The following is an 8,511-nucleotide window of genomic DNA, read 5'->3' as shown; positions in this document are numbered from 1 at the left end:
AGCAGTGTATTATTAGACTCTGTGCAGTCAGTTAAGGTCTGAAAACACGATGTTAGAACAAAGGTATTTACGTACTCGGTAGTAATACAATATTGTGAATAATAAGGATATGCAAAAAACAGTATTATGGTTTATACATGGAAATATGTTGAAAACAAAAGGATTTTATTGTATATGGTATATTTTGTAATAATACAGTGAGATACTCACAGTTAAATCAACAGTAAAAGAAAGTAATTGAAGAAAGAAAAAAGAGAGGGGTATGTCTTACTTCTGCTGTTCAGCTGGGTTGTTTACTGCACCTGGTGTTCGCTGTTGGTCCCCCACACAGCTACTGATCAGGCCTACCACAGATTAGCTTCCAAGATCGGACGAGATCAGGCGTATCCTGTGGAGTATGGCCGTAATCTGCTGAATGAGAGAGTATGACTGCCAAAGTGCTTCTGCTGTCCAAATTAATGGATGAGAGAGCATGAAAGAAATATATATACAATGGGCTCTAAAATAATGCCAAATTTGGTAGTGTGCCCAGATAGAGTTCTACATGAAGTTATTAGAAAGAAAAAAGGAGAATCCCTAAAGGATACTAACAAACTGTGGTCATTAGATTCTTGTATCAATAGTACATATAATCACTTCCAATCGATAACCATAAATGCCTTAACGTTCATTTGTGTGTAGTTACACTGCATATAGCATGAGTCTCAGAGAATGCCCTAACATTCCATCAGTTAAGGAGTAAGAAAACTGTCAAGGATATTGACTAAAAAGCAAAAACTTGATTCTTGTGCAAATATTGCATGTGGTCACACTCAAATAATGCTGTGGGCAATTTAGTTCTTGTGCAGATTTTACGTGTAATCACACTGCATAAATATAATATAATATAAATGTCAGAAGATATTCTAAGTTCAGAGGTATTGAAGAACTGCAGACATTTGATTACTATGCAGATGTTTCCATGCGGTACCACTGCTGTGTGATATGAGTGACACAGATATTCAAAAAAAAAAAAAAAAAAAAAAAATTAAATTTTTTAGTAAGTTACAAATGCTTAGAATATTGCATGTAGTCACATTTCATAGGTTGTAGCAAATTGCTATATCACTATAAGCAAAAATTAATAAGAATTACATATAGATAAAAAAATAGTACATAATAAATTTTGGGGACCCTAAAAAGGGTCCTTACTGAACCGGTAGATCCCTGAATGCGGGGGTGGGTTGCGCAGTCCCACAGTGTCCCATTTAACCAAACGGCCCGTTTCACCTATCCTAACCCTTTTTAGGGTCCCCAAAATTTATTATGTACTATTTTTTTATCTATATGTAATTCTTATTAATTTTTGCTTATAGTGATATAGCAATTTGCTACAACCTATGAAATGTGACTACATGCAATATTCTAAGCATTTGTAACTTACTAAAAAATTTAATTTTTTTTTTTTTTTTTTTTTGAATATCTGTGTCACTCATATCACACAGCAGTGGTACCGCATGGAAACATCTGCATAGTAATCAAATGTCTGCAGTTCTTCAATACCTCTGAACTTAGAATATCTTCTGACATTTATATTATATTATATTTATGCAGTGTGATTACACGTAAAATCTGCACAAGAACTAAATTGCCCACAGCATTATTTGAGTGTGACCACATGCAATATTTGCACAAGAATCAAGTTTTTGCTTTTTAGTCAATATCCTTGACAGTTTTCTTACTCCTTAACTGATGGAATGTTAGGGCATTCTCTGAGACTCATGCTATATGCAGTGTAACTACACACAAATGAACGTTAAGGCATTTATGGTTATCGATTGGAAGTGATTATATGTACTATTGATACAAGAATCTAATGACCACAGTTTGTTAGTATCCTTTAGGGATTCTCCTTTTTTCTTTCTAATAACTTCATGTAGAACTCTATCTGGGCACACTACCAAATTTGGCATTATTTTAGAGCCCATTGTATATATATTTCTTTCATGCTCTCTCATCCATTAATTTGGACAGCAGAAGCACTTTGGCAGTCATACTCTCTCATTCAGCAGATTACGGCCATACTCCACAGGATACGCCTGATCTCGTCCGATCTTGGAAGCTAATCTGTGGTAGGCCTGATCAGTAGCTGTGTGGGGGACCAACAGCGAACACCAGGTGCAGTAAACAACCCAGCTGAACAGCAGAAGTAAGACATACCCCTCTCTTTTTTCTTTCTTCAATTACTTTCTTTTACTGTTGATTTAACTGTGAGTATCTCACTGTATTATTACAAAATATACCATATACAATAAAATCCTTTTGTTTTCAACATATTTCCATGTATAAACCATAATACTGTTTTTTGCATATCCTTATTATTCACAATATTGTATTACTACCGAGTACGTAAATACCTTTGTTCTAACATCGTGTTTTCAGACCTTAACTGACTGCACAGAGTCTAATAATACACTGCTCATTATTTAATGTGTATGTAAATATCTTTATCCTTACATCGTGTTTTCAGACTTCTATTGACTGCATAGAGTCGAATAATACACCGTTTAATCGAGTAATAAGCCTTCCCAGCAACACCACTGCCCAGATCTTGCGCAGTAGGTGTTCAAGGACCTTTTAAGGACCTTCCAAGGCAACATTTAAAGATCATACTGTCTTGAATCTTTTCCTCTTAAGAAATTGTACAACATTTAGAAACTGAACATAGGTAATAATCCTGTGGGACCATAACTATACTCTGTCTTAAATTATAGACAGACCTGTCCCAATTAAAATATTAACTACAAATAATTTTCACCTAGACATTTCCTATATTTATTCCTATATTAGAAGCATTGAGCTATATGCATGAATAATACGCATGAGTATATTTGTTCACAATTCCTAACTTTTATTTATTAAGTCACTAGATTTTATTCTATCTATTAAAAGTTATGTTTTAGTGTCTAACATTTTGGACTAAGAGTGCCCCAACAAAGAGTCTCTCTCCCCTTTTTTCCTACCACTTCAATTTATTGACTCTGGGAGCACCACCGACAAGTGATCTGCACTCATAGTGCACATAATTACTCCTAAGTCGGTCACAGATAAAGACCTGACATTGGTCAATACCTGTACAAACAAACCTGTTGCGGAACTACCCCTTTGTAGATTAACCTTAATCTTATAAGGTCACAGCTTTTAAAGGCAAATACTCCACAAGCAACAGCAACTTTATCTAGAAAATCACATGACAGTGCGCCCTGTCCACTTTATAATGTTGCATTAAAGGTTAGATATATTTTTGCTACATTGTTCTCTTACTTTCTAGTTACGTGGATATTTGCTTCTTTTATGCATGTTCACAGATAGCCAAACACACCACTACACGTAACATGATGTAACTTAATGTGATTACTGTTCCCGTTCACTGTGTAATAGTATAAAAAAATCTCTATTTATTTCTGTATAAGCTGCAAACAGAGAGGAGTCTGCATATGCTAGGGGGTGATTAGTCATTGCCAGGAACATTTAGCATTTTGTAAAATTACCCAACATTTTTTTTGCTGTGAAAAATGGGAAAAACAAATGGGATTTATCATTCCAACACTCCCCATTTTTCAACGACAAATCACGATGGTCAGACTCATGTATATTTAAATGAGCCAGGTACTTGTAATGAATGCATCTTTGGTGTTAAGACAAATGATGTACAAGTGAAATAAATATGTTTTGTGGGACATGGGCTTAATCAGATGTCATTATTGCAGAAAGTCCCATCTACACGAGCATTGTTTTTGTTTTAATGTCAATGTAACATTTATTTGTACTTATGTTTCTGTTGTCATTGTTTTATTTTCTAATTTCAGAATGGATACTGAAACAGAATTAAAATAATATATTTTTTACAGTATACTGTATACAATTTAATGAACTAGGTTGCCAATATTTGTAAATATGTATACATTTACGAAAATCTACTGATAACTAATAATTGTAACAGTCAAACTAGACACTTACACAGATGCAGAAAAAGGAAGTTATCTGTGGTTTAGAGAATGCAGAAGGGGTTGGGTATGAAATCCAAGCAGTTGGCATCTCGAAAGTCAAGAGATGGACAGCAGGATCCCAAAGGTCTGAATCCCGACCGATCCAAGTAAGTATTTTCTCTTTACCCCTAATCTACCCCCAGCCTAACCCCCCCCCCCCCCCCCATCCCCCTTCCCTGCAGCCTAACCTTTGTGTCAGGAACCTATCAGTCAGGATCCTGCTGTCGGTCTCCTGACTGTCGGGATTCGGACTGCCAGTACTTTGACTGCATCCCCACAGAAGACACAGAAATTATAAACTACTGTACTGTGTAGAACACAATTTAAATTGCACCCAATACACTGAGGGATTGATTCTGAGTTGGATGCACTACTGATGTCGGACACAGTTTTTTTTCTTCTGTGATTGTGTCTAAGTCAAACTGAGGGGCAGGATTTCTGGAGGGGGTTTCCAAATGTTTGATTTTAGAATGACTGTCGCCAGCCCTTGAAGAATGCATTATTAGCATTTAACAAGGTAAACAAAGCACAGTTTTTGTAATACAGTACCTCAGACTAGTGGCAGATTTTACCTGTGACTACACTGGCCTTACTGTGACTAGCAATGTCTTCCCATTGGAAGTCCTACCTGTCAGTCACAGACACTACATGCAGTACCATTGGGAGGTATTTCCTCCCTCTGGGACTGACAGACCGGGCTGCAATAAGCAAAGAGCTGGCTTCCTGTAGGAAGCTACTGCCTGCCTTTTGCACATCCCAATGCAGCTTCTATGGGCTGCAGTCAGTGCAGTTCATAGAAACCAGGGGTTAGGTGCCGGGACAAGGGGACTGGCTGTCTCCTCTCCTCTTTGGACATGGGATAGCGGCAGCCACTGCTGCATCAGATAGGTGATGGGCCAATGATCATGGTAAGCCATTTACCAGATTCTCTCTCTGGTGCGATGATTTATAACTCAGATCCACAGACACATACACATAGCAGACTTGGTAGGAAAATCTGCTGATCATGAGCATGTGCAGCAGCTCAACTCCACCCTTTATACTGCATGTAGTGACTGCTGGCCAGGCTGTGGGAAAAGGAGTTTCCTGGGCAACTGGAACCCCCCCTCCATGTTTGCCTATGAACTGAGCATCCAACCAGAGCCTGTGCGTAAAGCATTCCTAGAACGGACCTTGTGATGTTACATGGAGTTCTCCTCTCCCTGATTGACAGGCAGCAGGAAAGGTGGAAAGAAGGCGGGGGAGGCCTGGATTCCTGAAAATGGGAACATGTCACCCCAGTTTTCTGGGAAGGGAAAGCCAAGGGTCTGCGTGTCACCACTTCCTGGCTTCGCAGCCCTCACTTCCATTGGCCAGCTGCACAAGCTGAGGCTTACTCAGCTGGCGATCTGCGTGGAACATCGCGACCAATGTTGCATCTCTTCTACTGAGATGTCTCTTGCATGTCCCTCCTTCACATTGGACTTGCAAGCGACATTGAATTTACGGCCCATCTCTGAATCAGGCAAGCAATGTGTGCGTGAGATGCACTGTCTCAGAAATATTTTGAAATTGTATTGGGCATTCCTCAGAGCTGGATTAAGTCTATGGGGGGCCCGGGGCACTTCAGACAGCGTGGCCCCTAATAAAGATTCAGGTAGATGAATAATATTTTTATATATATATATATATATATATATATATAGACAGAGGTGGTGATCCGGCACAGCCACATAATGTAATAGTAACCTGGGTGCCCTCACAGAAGAAGAATGGATAACAGGCAGGTGGTGCGGCACTCCAAGGATTTTCACGCTGACAGTGAATGGATAACAACGTTTCAATGCCTTTTATTCATAGTGGCATTTTCGTCAGGTAACATACAGTACAAAAATCTTACCTTAAATACCCGTACCACCACGTGTGGCGCCAAACACTGCAGCGGGACTGCACACCCGGCGGCCGCGCATAGCCTATGACGTCATGACGCGCCAAAGGGCAGCGTCGAATGACGTGTGACAAATGAACCCGTAACCATTGAAACATACAACAAACCAACACAATAAAAAGACAAAGCTTGCCGTTGCACCTAAAGTGAGACTGATTCCTAAGATCATAATAAGGACATAATATAGCACCAACAAGGTGCTGTAATAGTACACCTGACAAACGGAAATACATTAACAGTAATACAGCGCATCTACTCACTTCTAGATAGTAATGAACAATACAGTAATTGGATCAGAAATGTAAGGGCCAGCAATATATATATAAAAATATATAGATATATAAATATATATAGGTGCCTTATCACAGCGCATACAGAGCAAAAATATGAAAAATAAAAAATTAATTTAAGCAATGGGTTTGTCCTTAAAAATTAAATAACGAAAACGCAGATATAAATCAGCTATGTGAGGCCAATATACTAATACCTGAATGCTCATTTAAGCCCTTGGGGGCCAAAGTCCCCAGGCGGAAAATCCAGCGGACCTCGCATTGTAATAGTTTGAGACCACGGTTACCCCCGCGTATAGAATGTGGGACGTGATCGATCATTCTATACTTCAGAGTGGTAAGGTTATGTGCAGCTTTTGCAAAATGTCTCACGACAGGCTGATCATTCTTTCCTGTTGACAATGCAGCTTTAATGGCGGAACGATGTGCTGCCATCCGTTCCTTAAAGGGACGTTCCGTCTTGCCTATATAAGATAGGCCGCACGGGCAAATGATTTGATAGACAGTAAAAATTTAATTACATGTAAGTCCATGTTTAATATGTAACACTTTACCATTGTGCGGATGGTAAAATGTGTCACCTGGGATCAAATACTTGCAGGTTACACAAGTGCATCTAATGCAGCCTGTTTTGCCACGATAAATACCAGGAATGGGCTCAGTTATGTCTGCTTTAACAAGGACATCACGGATATTACGTCCCCGCTTGTAGCAAGACAACAATTGTGTGTCTGAAAGGCCACAATCTTGGTCGGACCTGATAATTGGCCATAAACTTTTGGCTATTTTATTAATGCCAGGGCTGGCTGATGTATATTGAGTGACCCAGGGCAAGATGTTTTTTTTTGGGTTTAGGGTTGGATTGCAATAAAGGCATTCTGTCAATATTTAAAACCTTAAATTTGGTTTGTTGTAGCTGAGCAAAATCATACCCACGTTTCAAAAACTTCTCTAATAATGCATCAATCTGGATCTCTGCTTGCTTAATATCAGAAGGTATACGCCTTACTCGAATGAACTGCGAGTAAGGTAGCCCTTTAATTAAAGATACAGGGTGACAGCTGTTGGCCAAAAGCAAATTGTTGCGGTCAGTAGGCTTAGAATAAAGGTTAGTTGAAATATGGCCGTCTACAATGGAGATGGCCACGTCCAAGAAGTGAATATCTGTTGTACTAAAGGAAAAAGTAAACTTAACTGGACTGGTACTAGAATTATGTGATTCAAGATGTCTAACCAAATCGCAACTGTCCCCACGCCAAAAAATGAGCAGGTCATCTATATAGCGGCAAAAGAAGAGGATTCTATCTGCAATTGAGGGGTCTGAAAAACATGTTGCCTGTTCAACGTCAAACATGAAGATGTTAGCATATGAGGGGGCTACCGCCGCCCCCATAGCACACCCAATCAATTGCAGATAGAATGCCCCATTGTAAAGAATTTTTTTTTTGTCAAAATGAATTGAAGTATATCCACTAGGAAAGAGACATCAGGGCCATCATAAGTCGTCTGGTCATTCAAAAACTGTCCTATCGCCGTCAGACCCATATCATGAGGGAGGACGGTATATAGGCTGACTACATTAATTGAAAACATGGTAACATCAGAAGATAATTCTGGAAGAGCTAATAATTTCACTAAAAGTGATGTTGTATCGAGCAAATATCTCGGATGTTTCCTTATGTATGGTTGTAGTATCGCATCTAAATATACTGACAAGGGTTGTGTGAGACTACCGCGGGCAGCAATTATGGGTCTGCCCGGGGGGTCAGTGAGCGACTTATGTATCTTAGGTATGGAATAAAACAGGGGGACCAACGGGAATGCAGTTAATAGGGCTTTACTCAATTGATCTGAAATAATCCCATTGTCCACCGCCTGTTTAAGGATAGTTGATAATTCCCCTTTAAATAATTTAGTAGGATCTTCTGGGAGTCGTCGATAAGTCTTAGAGTCCTCCAAATGAAGAGCAACCTGTTTCTTATAGTTCGTCAAGTTCTGGATCACCAAGACACCCCCCTTGTCAGCTGGACAGAAGATCAGATCTTTATTACTAGCCAGGTCTGCTAGAGCTGCTTGTTCTATAGAAGATAAATTATGCCGATGAGGAGGCTGGTTTGAGATAATCGTATGAACATCATCGTGTAATAAACGCATATATGTTTTTATTGAAGGGTTGAATGATTGTGGTTCAAACGATGATTTGGGAGCCAATTTCATCAGCTGGGCCGGCAAATCAGAAGTAGCAGGAGTAAGTTGATCCTGGATT

General features: G+C 39.3%; 2 pseudogenes; one reads left to right on the top strand and one right to left on the bottom strand.

The window, feature by feature from the left end:
• Nucleotides 1-290: 290 nt before the first annotated feature.
• On the bottom strand, nucleotides 291-409 carry LOC134946317 (5S ribosomal RNA; annotated as a pseudogene).
• A 1,641-nt stretch (nucleotides 410-2,050) lies between these two features.
• LOC134946315 (5S ribosomal RNA) lies at nucleotides 2,051-2,169 on the top strand (annotated as a pseudogene).
• The last annotated feature ends 6,342 nt before the right edge of the window (nucleotides 2,170-8,511 follow it).

Source organism: Pseudophryne corroboree, chromosome 7 (assembly GCF_028390025.1).
Source record: "Pseudophryne corroboree isolate aPseCor3 chromosome 7, aPseCor3.hap2, whole genome shotgun sequence".
NCBI classification, from domain to species: Eukaryota; Metazoa; Chordata; class Amphibia; order Anura; family Myobatrachidae; genus Pseudophryne; species Pseudophryne corroboree.
The sequence above is the reverse complement of the archived record's forward strand: the minus strand, read 5'-3'. Positions and strand labels throughout refer to the sequence as shown.